General features: G+C 37.9%; 1 long non-coding RNA gene across 1 annotated transcript; it reads right to left on the bottom strand.

The window, feature by feature from the left end:
- Positions 1-242: 242 nt before the first annotated feature.
- Positions 243-15,426, bottom strand: LOC144308141 (uncharacterized). The gene is made up of 3 exons (XR_013374765.1): positions 15,257-15,426; positions 3,759-3,932; positions 243-1,237 (listed from the first exon to the last, which is right to left on the bottom strand). It is a non-coding gene; the product is annotated as an uncharacterized LOC144308141 (long non-coding RNA).
- Between the last annotated feature and the right edge of the window lie 1,340 nt (positions 15,427-16,766).

Genomic DNA, 16,766 nt, shown 5'->3' with positions numbered 1-16,766 from the left:
CAAGAGGGAAATTACTAAATGCTACCCAAAGGCAAATACAAATTACTATAGAATAAAGGACATATGCTTACAACCTTTAAAGAACTTTAGGAGCATGGAAACATTTGTTGACATAAGTTAAGTAGAGAAACCAGAACATAAAAATAATCATATGTGTCCTAGCCCATTCAGGCTGCTATGATAAAATACACAAACCGGATAGCTTATCAACAACATAAATTTATTTCTTACAGTTCCAAGATTGAGGTGCCAACATGGTCAGGCAAAGGCCTGCTTCCAGGTCACAGACTTCTCAGTGTATCCTTACAATGGAGAAAGGCCAAGGGATCTATCTCTCTGGGGTCTCTTACATATGAACATTAGATCCATTCATGAGGTCTCTACTATCATTACTTAAGCATCTCTCAAAAGACCCATCTCTGAATACCATCACATTGGACATCGGGATTTTGACATATGAGTTTTGGGGGACATAAGCATTCAGACCATAGCAGTACAGTACAGCTTCTATTATCTAAATATCAAAAGTGGAAGGAAATATACCAAAATGTCAACAATTATTATATATTACTATAGTATATATAAATATATAACATATATGTTTGGATTATGTGTTTTCCTTTGTATATGTTATGCATTTATAAGTTGCATTTAATAGTATGCATTATTAGCATTGTTTTTAGGTATTTAGAAAAATCAATTTTCTAGTGATAGCCCAAAGAAAATCAAACTGGGCAGTGATTCACGTGAAAAAGATTCTTAGAGTCTTAATTGATACAAGACTAATATAAAAGAATTATCAATGTGTACTAGATTTCCAGGCATCTATATCAACACAAATATAGTGTCCAATTCATGGGTAACAATAGTCTGACACATTTCCATAAAGGTCAGTCAACAAAGATTATACTGCGTTTGGTTCTAGGTTTTGTATTTTAAGGAGTATTGACAAACTGGAAAGCATTCCGAAAAGGTTTACTGAAGCAGTTAGATTCAATTGTTATTTATTTAGTCATTCATTCAATCATTCATTTATTTATTTTTTGGTATGGATAATGGTTAAAAAGAACCAAGGATACCAGCAATCAGGACAAGACTGAGAGAAATTTATTTTCAAATGTTTGGGGGCACTCGGTGGCTCAGTCGGTTAAGGGTCTGACTCTTGCTTTCAGCTCAGGTCTTGATGTCAGGGTGGTGATTTCAAGTCCAGAGTTGGGCTCCCCAGTGTGGAGCCTACCTAAAAAAACAAAACAAAACAAAACAAAACAAAACAAAAAAGGCGATAAATGCTATTTTCAAAAGTTTGAAGACTGCCTTAGGCAAGAGGCAAGAGGCAGTTTTCTATCACCTCAAAAGAAACAAAAAAAGACAGAACTGAAACCAAAGTCAAAGAAACAAATTTCATTATAGTAGTTCAGACAGAAACTAGATGGTCACCTGTCAGGGTCATTATAGAAAAATTCCTGCCTGCTTTAAGTGGCAAGGTAGATTGGATGACCAAAAATGTTTTTTTTCAACCTTGAGATCTCTAAGATTATCTGATCACCTTTGCATAGGAAAATATACTTTTCTATACCATTTACTCTCATCCAGAACACAACAAATTCAAATTTGATTTAACTTATTCATATGGCACTTAAATCTGTTTGGGGGCTAAGAATTGTAATATTCACATAATGAAAATGTGTACACTGATACTACAAAAGTGTTTCCAAAAAAAAGCAAAAAATTAAGTTAGAAAATGTTTTTAAATTTAATAATGAAAAGCTCTGGAGAGTCATTCAGATAATATTTCAATTAGTATAAGAGATATTTATTATGATACTGTTCGCATGATACTAGTATTGCTTTATACTTGACAGAAAATATGAATTATAGACAAAATTCTGGTACAATAGCATCATCGTGGTATCAAAGGCCATCATTGCTCTCATAATTCATAGAGAGAAAATATCATTATGATTTAAGAATTAAATGTCACTCAAACCTTTTTTATTATGATGAAAGATGTGTAATTATAGTTTCTGAAAGGCATTCAATCTAATGACATTAGAGACTATAAAGCAAAACAAGGGTTCAACCAATGAGAACTTGAGTTATTCATCAATTTGTCATAAAACTTCTGTGCTAAGATGAGAACTGTGTCTGTTTTGTCAATGCATACTCCAGATGATAGGTTCATTTTGAGTTGCTTCACTTGAACTACCTATGAGCACTACTGAATACCAATGGATATCAGGGCAATCATAGGTGAAAACAGGAGTTCTGATCTCTAGACTGGCTTAAGTTGGACACATTAATTCATGCATTAATCATTAACTAAATTCCTAGTGTTCCCCATCTATACCTTAAAGATGGTAAATAAATAAATATCTTACACTTTCATCAATCTTGTAAGATTTGTGCACAATAATGCAGGGTATGAGGTGATACAAACCATATAGGGAAATTAAGGTGTTTAGGGAATTCAGAGGAGCCAAATACTGCTTTTGTATAGGAGGAATATGGAGGAAATGGTATTTGACTTCAGCCTAAAAAAAGATATTTAGGATTTGGACATGGAAATACAGGAGGACAAGAGAGGAAGATATTTTAGGAGAGGGGTGATGGCATGCACACAAGAAAACTGCTGAGAAGTAGAAAGCATATTTAGTAACCATGAGTAGTGCTGTAACCATGAAGTGAATGGCAGGAAGCAGTATACTGAGATATAAGACTGGAAAGATAAGTTGAGAGCAGACTCTGGAGGAGGAGACCTAGAGTATATTGCTAAACAAACTGAAACTTGTTTGGTACTGAGAAGCTTCTAGGGATTGGGCACCTAGAGACACTAAGATGCCTCACCTCCCAGAAATGGCTTCACTCTATGCCTGAAAGGAGAGAGGGATGGGCAAACGTTTCCCTTTCATCAGCTCCCAAGCACTTCTGATTGGACTGCAGCTTCTAGCCAAGTATAACCTTGATTTCTGAGGGAACTCAGGGGCTAACCAAAGTGTACCTAAAGCTCTGTGCTGAGGATAATTCTAGTTTGCCTTTTTTTCTCTCCAGATCTCATTTTACTTTTACTTGATATTGCTATGTAAAATGATTATTGCATGCAATTGTATGTATGAACTCAGGGAGAAGAAAAGAACAGCAACATCAGATTAAACATTATAGGCAGAAAGTGAAATCTTCATTCAAACAAAATAATCTACTGTTTGGTTTTGAATAATATGCTGTGTCATATTATCCATGTTTGTTCCCTTTAATGAATATAAGTAGCTGACAGCTGCCTATATTTCGATCCAGAAATGAAAATAAGGCTGAAATCTAACTTTACATCAGTTATCACACATGTAGTCAATTTCTACTTAAACCAATTTCTTCATTTAACATATGTAGATAAGGCTCCTCACCAGAGATGTTGGAATTGAATGAGTAATATATAAAGTCTGTGACACATCACCAACAGAGATAACATAGGCAATAAATAATAGTAATGTAATTAATTGCAAGGCGAGAAGAAGGCTGATCTCCTTTAACAAATACAAGTTTAGCACTTTGCTTCTTGCTTAGCATAGATGGGGGGGGGGGGTACAGCAATAAAAGGGATCTAGATAAAATGACCATATAATTAATTGTTGAAACCAGAATGCTTTTGAGAAAAAAAGAGTCACTATTAAGTTAGAATGGAATAGAAGTAGTAAACAAGGGCTGTCCTGAGAAAATTGAGATAGACGGACATTCTAGATTTTAAAAATATGGTCTAGGGGTACCTGGGTGGATCGTTGGTTGGGTATCTGACTCTTGATTTCAGCTCAGGTTGTGATCTTGAGGTGGTGGAATCAAGCCTTGAATTGGGTTCCATGATAGGCATGGAGCCCACTTGGGATTCTCTCTCTCCCTCTTCCTCTGCATCCCCCCTCCACTTGTGTGCTCTCTCTTTCTGTCTAAAAATTAAATAAATAAATAAATAAATAAATAAATAAATAAATAAATAAATAAGTAAATAAAATAAAATAAAATAAAATAAAATAAAATAAAATAAAATAAAATAAAGATATGGTCTTCAGCTAGAGGGAGTTGGCAACTCAAAAATTCTCAGTGTACATAGTGGCATATGACCAAATACAAGATGACATGAATTGGATAAAAAACATGAGAGTTCTGAGAAGTAACTTTAATAATCAACAAAGTCAGATTGGCAATTTGAACAGCTGAAAAACTTTGACTAGGCAGAGCCATCGAGATAAAGAGGAGGTGGAAGCTGCAAGGAGTCTGTAATTAGGCTTCCTACCCTTTAGTAGATGTGAATTGGATGTGAGAGGGAGTCTCTGGAAGTATGCCTGACCTGAACCTATGCTAATTTTAGTGGAATGGATATCTGAATAGAATTTTTTGTAAGTTTGACTCCATTGATTCCCACTGGCTCTCCTTGAAAAGCAGTCTTAAAAGATAGCACTCCTTACTTCCCCTGTAAGAAGTGTGATTTCCCTCTTTAGAAAGCCAACTCCAATGATGGATTTCATGCATGTCAGGCTCAATAGGCAGGGATGTGATTCCATCAGAAAGTGGTATGCAGTGTGTGCACTTTAAAATTACTAGGAGAATAATAGTTTGCAATCTTTATGTAAATCAGTAAGCTTTTCTGCTTCTATCACTCCCTCTCAGCATGGCAGGAAAAGTGCAAACCTCATCCTTTTGGAAAGAAAATGGCTGATGAAATATTAATAAAGATTGCTAACAAAGTAAGTACTATGACTCAGGTTGTAAAGCTGTGGTATATAGATGGTGAACACATTTATTCAAAACAGGGCAAGTTATTCAGATGTTTTAGAGCAGATGACACCACCTCTGTAAATTGCAGGAAGCCTGTGGGAGGGAGACAGCACAGCACAGGGACACAGGGGGAGGGGGACACTTGAGAGAAGGGAGTTATTTTATTAGCATTAAATAGCATGCAAAAAGGAAGGGCAATTTGGTTGAAAATCTCACAGCACATCTATAGAGTAGTATGCAGGCCTTCATTTCCTCTCTAAAATGATTGCCTTTCCCCCAGGCTTGTCTTTTTGACCATTACAGGAATTGATTTAAGCCACACATGTTCCTCAGCTGTGCTGCAGTGCTGGGGCTTTCAGAACATACACACATGTGACTGGCTAAGTGGATTTTTTTATTAAAAAATCAAATAGTGAGAATTGGACATTTCCAGTGATAAGTGAAACAAGGCAACTTAAATAGTTTTACCCATTTTTTATGAATTTTTGTTTCATTTGAACTGCTATAACAAAATACCATTCCTGGGTAGCTTATGTGACAGACATTTATTTTCTCACAGTTCTGGAGGCTGGAAGTCTGAGATCAGGGTGCCAGATTGGTTGGATTCTGGTGAGAGTGAGCCCCCTCCCTGATTTTGCAGACTGCTACCTTCTCACTATGTGCTCATGTGGCCTTTCCTTGGTCATGCATTTGGAGAGAGGGAGCTCTAGTATCTCTTTCTCTTATAAGGACGCTGATCCCATTATGGGGACTCCACTGTCATGACTTCCTTATTTTTTAAAGATTTTATTTCTTTTTTTTTAAGATTTTATTTATTTTATTCATGATAGTCACACAGAGAGAGACAGAGAGGCAGAGACACAGGCAGAGGGAGAAGCAGGCTCCATGCAGGGAGCCCGACGTGGGATTCGATCCTGGGTCTCCAGGATCCCGCCCCGGGGCCAAAGGCAGGCGCCAAACCGCTGCGCCACCCAGGGATCCCAAGATTTTATTTCTTTATTCATGAGACACACACACACACACACACACACACACACACACACAGAGAAAGAGAGAGAGAGAGAGAGAGAGGCAGAGACACAAGCAGAGGGAGAAACAGCTCCATACAAGGAGCCTGTCGTGGGACTCAATCCCCGGTCTCCAGATCACACCCTGAGCTGAAGGCGGCGCTAAACTGCTGGGCCACCCAGGCTGCCCCTCATGACTTCCTTAAAACCTAATTACCTCCCAGAGTCCCCATCTCCAAATACCATCACATTGGGAGTTAGGGCTTCAACATATGGAATATGGGTTGGTGGTGGCAAACATTTAGTCCATAACAGAAAGTTTGCTAGGGACAAGACTCTTAGTGAAGAGTCAGAAAGGAACCACTGTCTTAAATGTACAATCAACACATATCCCATCCTTCCTACCCTTTCCTGAACTCAAGGGTTATTTACCCCTGCCAAGACAGAGAGATTGAGATTGAGAAAGAAAAATAGAGATTGAGCACTAGCTTTAGCAGGGTAGCAATCATCTTCATAAGCTGAGGGACTTATGTTCAATGGCAGCCACTGCATCTCATGTCTGGGAATCCCTCAAGCTTTGTAAGGTAGGGGATTGCTACACATGCGTCTGTGGTATCTTAATCTGTCTGGGCTGCTGTAACAAATTATCATAGACTAGGTGGCTTATAAACAACAGAAATTTATTTATCATAGTTATGGAGGCTGGGGAAGTCCAAGATTCTGTGTCTGGTGAGAACCCACTTCCTGGTTCATCGATGTCCATCTTCTCACAGTGTCTTCACATGGCAAAAGGAATGAGGGAGCTCTCTGGGGTCTCTTTTAAAAGGGCTTTATGAATGGGATATTCACGTGGGCTCCACTCTCATGACCTAATCACCACATAATACATGCCATGAATCAAAGGAGAGATTCTTCCCATGAGTAAATTTCAACATTATTGGGGAAATGAAATTGGGCAGCATACATTAATCAGGAAATATACCCATTTTTACAGTAAATAATTTGAGGCCTAGTGAGGCCTTCAGTGACTTATTCAAGGTCAAGAAATGAGTTACCAAGGAAACACAAAGAATAAGCCAGGTCTTCTGAATCCTTGCAGAGTTCTTTTCTTCAAAAACATAATGCCGACCTGAAAGCTTAAAAGACTCCTAGGGACTCTCCTTTGATTGGTATTCTCCTATAGGCTGGAAAGGTAACTAAAGTCATTTTTATAAAGGAAAGGGAATTAAAGAAAGATAAGATTGCTGCTATTTCTCAAAGATTTGTAGTTCATTTATATCTGTCACAGTGAATAACTCATGGAACAAGGGACACAGGTGAGAGTCCAGAGGATAGAGTGAGGCTGTCCTGACTTTAGATTTTTCAGAGGAAAAAGAGAAGTTTCATTATTTCAAAGGAGATTAGAGGATTGTTGCAGTACTGGTGCATAGTACCAGTGGATTAAGAAAGCCAAAAGAACAGGCACTCTTTGACTCTGAGGGTTTAATAAGGAAGGAGCCCTGGGTTGTGAAGGTACAAATTTGCACTACAAAAGATGACTGAGCTTATTGTAAAACAAGTAACAGCTCTTAGTAAATACATTAAATAGATACATTTAAAATTCTATTGCTCTTACATAAAACCAGGAGTCTTCCAGAGAACCCTTCATTCAGTTAAACTATTGGCTTGGATTGGGACCCTGCTAGGCTATGCAGTTCAAATACATTGGCAGAATTCAAGTACTAGTTTTCTTTTTTTAACCAATACTAAAGACTAATAAACTAAGAGGACCACCACTTCAAAAAAAACATGAAGAATGTCAACATCAGAGGTATGAACATGCCCCTCGTTAATTAATTTAATAACCATTTCCCCCTGGTTTAGGATATTAAGTCAAATCTGATGTTTATAATATGAGATAGATGTATACAAAATATAAAATCTGATCTCAACATACACATACAAATAGAAACACACACAAGAATATTAATTAGACTTTCCAGAAACTTCAACCTGGATCCTAGAAATAACAAACCAAAAAGTAAACCTGAGATAGTTTTCATAAATCCCATGAACTACAGCCCAAGTGTTTTAGTACTTTATTGCATAGAAGTATTTCATCCTTTGCTCAGATTCACATATTGATATGTCTCTATTAATATATAGATATCTATATATCTTTGTATATAAGCAAAATAAACTTACTTATTTCATTCTCCAATCTATAGAATATTTGAAACAGCAAATTAGAAGCTACAAACAAAGAAAGTTGTATTTCAGGCTGACATACCACAATGAAAAATGACAGGCATTCTTGTAGCAAGCTAGAGGTTAGAACCTCTAAGACTATATTCAAGCAATTAAAAGCACTGAAATTTGAGGCTTATTTGAAGATATTGATAACATATCTCAATAAACAGCAAGGACATAATAATGTATTTCATGGTCTGATATATGATGGTCATACTGATCTGTTTCTTCAATCATCAAGCAAAAATTTTTTATATTCTGTTAGATTATTTTATCATCTTAGATATGAATTTGTAGAAAATATAATCCATTTCATGTTACCTTCCTAAACATTTCAGTTCTTAAAGAAGCAAGTTTAAGGTTTTTTTTCTGAAAATTAACATTTTTAGAATATCTCCATTGATGATACTAGATTAAAAGAAAATTACCATGTGGATATGTGTATGAGAGAGAAATGAAAATTCATAGTACAGGGAGAGATATAGAACTTAGGGGATGCCTGGGGGGCTCAGTTGGTTAAGCATCTGCCTTTGGCTCAGGTCATGACCCCAGCGTCCTAGGATGGAGCTCCACCTCTTCGTCACCAGGTTCCCTGCTCAGTGGAGAGTCCGCTTCTGCTTCTTCCCCTCCCTCTTGCTCCTATGTACTCTCTCTCTGTCAAATAAATAAAGTTTTTTAAAAGAAGAAAATAGAACGTGGGTGGCCTGGATAAACAGAAATAGGGCCATTTCTAGGTTGTAGGGTAGAGGAGCCTGGGTAAGTACTCTTGTACTTTGTGGGGCCTCTCTGACTATATAAACAACTTAATTTTAAAACATACTATAAAATCAGTGGGCCTATATGAAGTTTAGTGATTTATTGATGAAGGTTTAGAATACTAGATAGATGAAGATTTTGAATAGTAAGTAGAGAAGAGATACATTTATATTTGTTTATTAAATAAAAAATACATGTGAAAAATCCTAGTCATGTCCAGGCACTATATCTTCCTGTTCAGGTCTAGAAAAAATCCATTTGTGTATTTTATTGTCAAATGTGCCATTTCTGGCTAATTTCATATCTCTTAGCATGAAAAAAAGCATAGTGATACTGGTATTATTCATGATACCATGGCTCTTTGCAACCAGTTTATTATAAATTAATGTAGATCTTCTTGCCTCTACAGCTCCCTAATACCATCTATTTAATGCTGGTCATGCCATTACTCATGTTACTACATCATCCATTCTGCCTCTTCTGAATACTAGTTTCTAATTATTCCCTTTAAAGTTGTTACTGTGCTCTTTGATGATGACCACAAATGCAAGTCTTGTCCAGAGTATGCAAAAATGTGAGCAATAATTTTTTTCTAGTCACATTAAGTTTATCATTCAGAATTTTATAGTATAAACTTAAAGGAATACATCTTCTAATCATGTCTTCCTTTGAACTTTTCAGGCCATAATCACTTCCATATGAAATCCATCAGAAAGTCCTGAAAATTCTCCCTCCAAAATATATCCAAACTCTGACTATTCCTCCCTGTCTCAATTTCTACAATTCCAATCCAAGCCTTCTCACTTATGATAGTAGTACTCACTATCCCATAATATGTGTCCCTGATTCTACTCCTCTTTCTTTATACTCTTGCTTGCACAGCAGTCAGAGTGATATTCTTGAAACAGATCAAACTGCATCCTTGCTTAAAATTGTCTAAAGGCTTCCCATCACAGTTTGAATGAAATACAAATTTTTATTGTACAACAGAAGAGCCCTCACGATCTACACTTGCCTACCTCTCTTTGTTTCCTACCCCTGTCCTTGCACACTATGCTCCATATTGATTTATCACACACCCTGCTATAGGGCCTTTGCACTATCTGTTTCTTCTCTACTCCATAGATCAATCTCTATCATAATCTCTTTTATTTTCTTTATAGCATTCATCACCTACTGAAATTATCTCTATTATCAAACTGCTTACTGTTTATTTCCTCCCTGGCCCCAACTAGATGTAAGGTTCATGAAAGCAGGAATGTTATCTGGCATACCCACTGTGGTATTCTTTATAGTAAAGTTGAGATTAGAACCTAGATCCAAAGACTCAGTCCAATTCTTCCCTCAGGAGTTGTTTTTGTTTGTTTGGTTTTTAGATTTTATTCATTTATTTACTTGATAGAGAGGACATGCAAGGTGGGGGGGGGGGCAAGGGAGAGGGACAAGCAGAGTCCACGCTGAGCACGGAGGCTGATGCAGAATTTGATGTGGGTCTTGACCTCGCGATCCCAAGATCACCACCCCCCAAGCCCCAAGATTACCACTTGAGGTAAAACCAAGAGTTGGGTTCCCAACTGACCAAGCCACCCAGGTGCCCCTCCTTCATTCAGTAGGTTTAAAATCTATTTAGGGAGACATGAAATACATTAAGAGTAATGAAGTACAGTCCTCAGCTAGGTACTGATTTTTTGAAATGTGCTGAAAGTTATAAATAATATCAGAAAAGACTAAAATTAATATAGCCAAGAGTCTTAAGAGTAGATATTACAGAGGAGGTGGATTAAGTGCCTTCATCTCAGAGAGCCAAGATAAGCATAAAAGTTAGAAAGTGAACTATACATGTGTGGAACCATTATTTTGTATCTGGACAAAATTCACTGTAAAAATAACTCAAGTAAAAACCTCCCAAATTTTGATTCTTGCTATATAACATTTCTACTCAGTGGTCTTCTATGTTTTCAGGGAAAAAAATCACAACTCAAGTACTTGTATTCTGAGCTTCACCAATTTCCAAAAAGGACCACTTTAAATGTAGATTTTCTTCTTCCCACCAGACTTCCCAGAAGTGACTGTGAACTAGGGATTGACCCTGGATAACTTGAGTCTCTGATATGTTACAATTAAAATGGGATCTTAAGTATATTTTAATTTGCGAAAAAGGCCCATGAAGCTTTCAGGGAGAAAATGATGTTGTCATTAACATGCAAACCAGTCCTGTGGTTAGCATCGGTCTGTGCGAAAGACATATGCTGCAAATGCACAGAGAATGAATTATCAGTTTGACAATGTGGGCTGCTTACAACAGGAGAGAGAGTTGTAAACAGCTAAGAGAACTTTTTATAAACCTGATCAGGCAAGGAAGACCATAGAAACAATAGAATAGACTGTTCTTGATCAAGAAAAAGGAACTCTGAATATCAGGCATTGTATTTGGGGCTATAAGACAGAGGCTTCAGGTTTCATCTGAAGATCTGAATTATTTAATACAATTGAAACAAATATTAAGCCCATATTTGCCTCTCCTTTGGCCTCAACCAAAAACAAAGACTCAAGATAAGGGCAGAAAAGATGAGAAAGAGAGAGATTCCTAGGTTCAGACTCAGACTGGAAGCAATGATAATGTGAGAAGCTACATATTTGCATTTAAAAAGTTGAGTATCATGAGATTTTTCTTGTGATTTGGCTCCAAATATATTCAAGTTTCTCATGAGTATTTATGCTGGATTATGTATTCACGTGAATTATGTGTGCTGAAAACCTCAAATCTTAGGTGGTAGGAGCAATGGGTTAGCTTGTGATCCTCAAACAAGAAAGGAAACCTATTCTTCAAGTCCTCAGGCTGCTTGGGAGAATGACCTTGGGAAGAAGTGTGCCATCTTACCAAACCAAGCCTTGTTTGGCTTCCCAAACTAGGACAGTACATGTACTGAGGTATTTTTAAGCAGACATATTGGACTGTTTTATGTGATTTTAAATATTATATAATAAACATAACCCTTTCTTCTTTTATAAAGTAGAAAATACTAGGGGTGCCTGGGTGGCTTTTTCAGTTAAGCATCAGATTCTTCATTTTGACCTGACTTTTGGTTTTGGCTTAGGTCATAACCTCAGGGTAGTGAGATCAAGCCTCATCTTGGGCTCCATGGCCTGCTTAAGATTCTCTCTCTCCCTCTCTCTCTGCCTCTCCCCACCCCCAACTCATTTGGGTACACACACAGTCTCTAAATAAAAAAGGTGAGGAAGAAGGAGGAGGAGGAGGAGGAAGAAACTAAGCTTTAGTCATCTCACAATCCAGAAATGAGCACTGCTAACCACTGGTATATTTCTTTCCATTCTTTTTATTCCTGGTTACCAGTATGCCCTATGTCATGTGATTTGGAGTACAAACTAAGGTCACATTCTTTCTGATATTCAAAGTAATACAAACTTGGTTCTCATACCACAAATTTCAATCAGTCCTTTTTGTTCTCTTAGATTTTGCTTTCCCAAGTATTCCTCAGGATCCTTACGGTGAGCACAATACTTTCATTGACTACTTGAGCCATATTGCATACAATAAGAGGCAAATAATTTTCCAAGTGTAAAACAAATTGTTATTAAAAAGGATAAATGAATACAAAGTGGCCAGTGGGAGGCCATGATGAATGTATGCTCTATTTCCATGGGTTCTCAAGAAAATGGGGCTCTGGGCAGCCTGAGTGGCTCAGTGGTTTAGTGCCACCTTCAGCCCAGGGCCTGATCCTGGAGACCCGAGATCGAGTCCCACGTCAGGCTCCCTGAATGGAGCCTGCTTCTCCCTCTGCCTGTGTCTCTGCCTCTCTCTCTCTCTCTCTCTCTCTCTGTCATGAATAAATAAATAAATAATATTAAAAAAAGAAAAAGGGGCTCAGAATGTCAGGCACTGGATTTTTAGGGTATCACACAGAGGCTCCAGCTTTCATCTGAAGAACTGAACTATTTAATACAAATACTAAGCTCATTTTGGCTTCTCCTTAGGCCTCTTTAAGGGGCCAATCTTTCTTTTAAGTATATTTTTACCTCCTCCAGGCTGTAATTATTTTCTCAAATTACAACTTAAAAGTAAACTAGGGCTTGAGCTAGCATCACCTCGGATTCCTTTTCTAAATCATTAACCACTTTAGTTTGCATTTGGTTTTGACCATTCATTCATTTCCATAATTTACAAGAACAGTTGAAAGGAAACAGAAATGTCATCTTAAGCAACAGTAAGGGGTGAAGACAGAAAGCAGGAAAGTAGACATGCATAAGTGTCATTCAGGATATGTGACCCATTATATTGACAGTCATCAAGGCACTTTGCTGGCTATCACTTAACTTTCTGCTAATGTTGCTATTGTTAAATCACTCTGCTTTGAGGAGGCACAATGGCATATGTAGAACAAGTCCCAAATCTCTAAACGTTATGGTGCATTCTGGATGCATTATAGACTTCTGGCAGGCTTTAGAATATCTTCACATTTAGAATACACACCCAGCTAGTGACCATCTCATATTAATAATTTGGAATTTGGGGACTGACCAAATCCAGCCAGTATAAAGCAAAATTGTGAAAACAGTAACATATAATTGCAGAGTAGTCCACCATCTTTGCTTTCATATATCCATCCTCCTTAGTAGTGTGCTATGGCCTCATAATAACTGGGACTTCTCGCTGTGGTACAATATTAGAACTAAGTATGTCCCACACTCCTGAATTTTCCTCATATCTCTCTTCCAGGTTTCATTCTCTTGGGATTCTCCAAGAAAATGGAGGAATGTTGCTATGGCAACATTTTGATAAGGGTGTTTAATATCTAGCCCAATCATCTTCAACTATTTCCTATTCTCAGAACATTTTGCTCAAATAATGTTCCACAGATTTGCTACTACTGTGAATGCAGACTGGTGCTGGGAAATTGAGAAATTTGTAGTAATTTGTATGGGCTTGGAAGTTTTTCTGATTATAGAAGTAATACATGATCTTTGCAAATGAAAAAGCATGGCAGAATGCAGAAAGTATAAGGAAGAAAATAAAGATCACCGATATCCCATCACCTGAAGGTAGTTACTGTTAACATTTCAAAGATATTCTTCAAAACCATATAGCTTGGATGTAGAAGCTGAGGCTGAAACATACATGAACACAGCAGAAATTAAGTAATTGCATATATAATTAGAGCACCTAGAGTGATGCTTGGCACACCGAAGACCCTAAGTGAATATAACTACAGTTTGTCAATTTCATGGTTTTTTATCTCATTTGATTCCTCATGCCACCACCCTATTGTAAATGAAGTCAACAGTGTTTATGGATTGAATGTGTCATCAAAAATTTCATACTTTGAAATCCTAACCCCCAATGTGGTACTATTAGGAGGTAGGGCCTTTGGGAGATGAATAGTTCATGAGAGTGGAGTCCTTATGAATGGGATCAGGGCCCATTGAACAGAGACCCCAAAGAGCTTTCTGGTTCCTTCTGCTGTGAGGACACAGGGAGAAAATCGTGTCTGTGAACGAAGAAGTAGGCCCCCACCAGAAACCAAATCTACTAGTGACTTGATCGTGAAGTTCTAGACCTGTGAGGAATGAATATTTGTTGTTTAAACCACCTAGTCTATGGTAGTTTTGTTATAGCACCCCAAACGGATGAAGACAAACAATATTAGCATTATTTTTCTCTAAATGACTTGTTAAGAACATAGATTTCCAGGCCCTGATACCTGGAGATTTTCAATTCGGTAGATCTGAGTAGGATCCTGGTCTTTTGTACATGACAATACATCAGCACATTAATCTGGTGCACAGATTTGAGAACCTTTGCTTTAGAGATACCATTCAGTGAACATTCAAAGGACATACCCCAAATGTGCTTCTGAAAATATTGACTAAAATTCAAAGCAGCTCACTGCAAGTTTGGTGGTGGTGGTGATTCTGAGCCCTCTTGATGCATAGCCTTGAGGATCTTTGCCTTACACCAAATGTCTTTTGGGCATGTGTGTATGTCCTTGTATGTGCTCTATTGTCTTCTACCTATGTGTTGTCCCCAATTCATGCTTTTTATTAGCAACCCCAGGAGAGCAAGTTTGTATTCCTAATGTCTTTATGTATCCCCACATTACTTAGCATAATGTATTGCACCCAGCCACAGATCAATCGATATTATTGACTCACCGAATGATGAATTTGAAGCAACAAATCAATACTACAATAGTCCTAAGGGAAAAGACCATGGAATGCACTTGTTTTGAACAACCTCCATTTGCCCATTGTTGTTGGAACAACCACTTCCCTCTGGGCAGAGTGAAGAGTGAAGTACAGCTCCCTCCATCCATCCTCTGTCAGATTCATCCTTCTCCAGCCCCTTTCTACTCTAGCCCACAAATCAAATTTCTAGCCAACCTTTTTTTTTTTAAGTAGTATAATATGAGCCATTGCAAAAATTCGCAGAAATGGGCCTAAAAAAATAATCTAGCCTGTCATTGATAGGCCTTTGGTAGACTCACCCACAGAAGTTCTTTTACTACTCTCTTCTAGAAGCTCTGAATGAAGGAATATTCAGAACTATCTTAAGCTGCCAATTCTTATATTCTAGTTGTCGTTAGTGTGGTCTCTGGAATCAGACTTCCTGGAGTGGAATGCAGGCTTCATGCTCTGATGCTCACTATTTAACTTTGCCAAGGTTCTTCCTTCTCTATGCATCAGTTTCTCTGTTTAAAAGAAAAAAAAGTGAGGACATATCAGTATCCATTCCATAAAGTTTTTGTGAGGATTAAATTTCACAATGCTCATAAAGAAGGCACTGTACTGACACATGATAAGTGCTCTGCAACTGTTAAGAAAAGATGGTGTTATCACTGGCAGTGGGAGAACTGCGAGAAATATGCTGATGTCAGGACCCTGGGAGCCAACAAATCACATACAGCTGTTCTGTCAACAAAGGTCAGAGTGGAAACTAGGTACTGAATCTGGCAGCAGCAGTCCAAGCACTGAAGGGAGAACCTGATAGAGAGGTCAGAGTTTGGCTTTGCTGTGAGGTTCTTACATACTTTCAGCCAAAACCCATTGGCGGAAGCAATTGTAAATGATTACTCTGGGCTAGATGGGAGAGTGAGGATTTCAGTCTAACACCAGTGTTTCTTTCCCAAGACACGTTGTGAGAAATTTTGAATTGCTGGTGCTTAACTGATAAAAAATACTTCCTGATTTGATTTGTTTTTTTTTTTTTTACCCCCATAGTAGCAAACTGGTACATTAAGTGGCCAATTAGATCTCCCTGTGTGGATGTGGGAGGAGAGAAGGCTACACTAAAGTGATAGTGGCCTTTTTTGGTAGAATCATAGGGACTATATCGACTCCACCACTGTCCATGGTCAGTGCCATATGCAGCATCTCTGTTGACAACAACTCTGTTACATAGTCTGAGAGGAGTAGATGTGACAGAAGATGATGTTGACCATGAATCCTTCCAGTTGCTTCCTTACACTCTCCACAACAAAAACAGATCCCCCTCCATCTTTGAAAGCCTCATTATGAAGAATTTGTTAAGTAACATTATTGTTGCAGGCATCTCACAATATACACATGTATCAAGTCATCACATTGTACATATCAACTTACACAACTGTATATGTCAATCATATCTCAATAAAGCTGAGGTGGGGGGAAGAGCTGTATTGTAGCTAGTCAATGAGGCTCTCAGCTTTAAAGGCTACTTTTCCCTTCTGGCTGGACCAGAACCTACTTCTCAGTGGGAATTTGCAAAGGTAATTTTCTCCCTTTCTTACTCAGGAAGCAAAAATATCAAATATCACTGTAAATGTTGGAAACCACAATGCTGAAGCTTGAATCTTGGTCTATGCAGTTAACCTCTGGAACCCTAACACTCATTGTTGTCTATGCTACACTTACAGAATCACGGCTCAGGAAGAGTTCTAGACAACTATATCATCTTTCCACTAAGCAGAGCATCTTATCTTTGCCTCTCTTCCTGCCCTCATAATGTGGGCTAGACTA

The sequence above is a fragment of the Canis aureus genome, chromosome X (assembly GCF_053574225.1).
Source record: "Canis aureus isolate CA01 chromosome X, VMU_Caureus_v.1.0, whole genome shotgun sequence".
Taxonomy (NCBI): Eukaryota; Metazoa; Chordata; class Mammalia; order Carnivora; family Canidae; genus Canis; species Canis aureus.
This window is presented reverse-complemented; position numbering and strand designations above follow the sequence as displayed.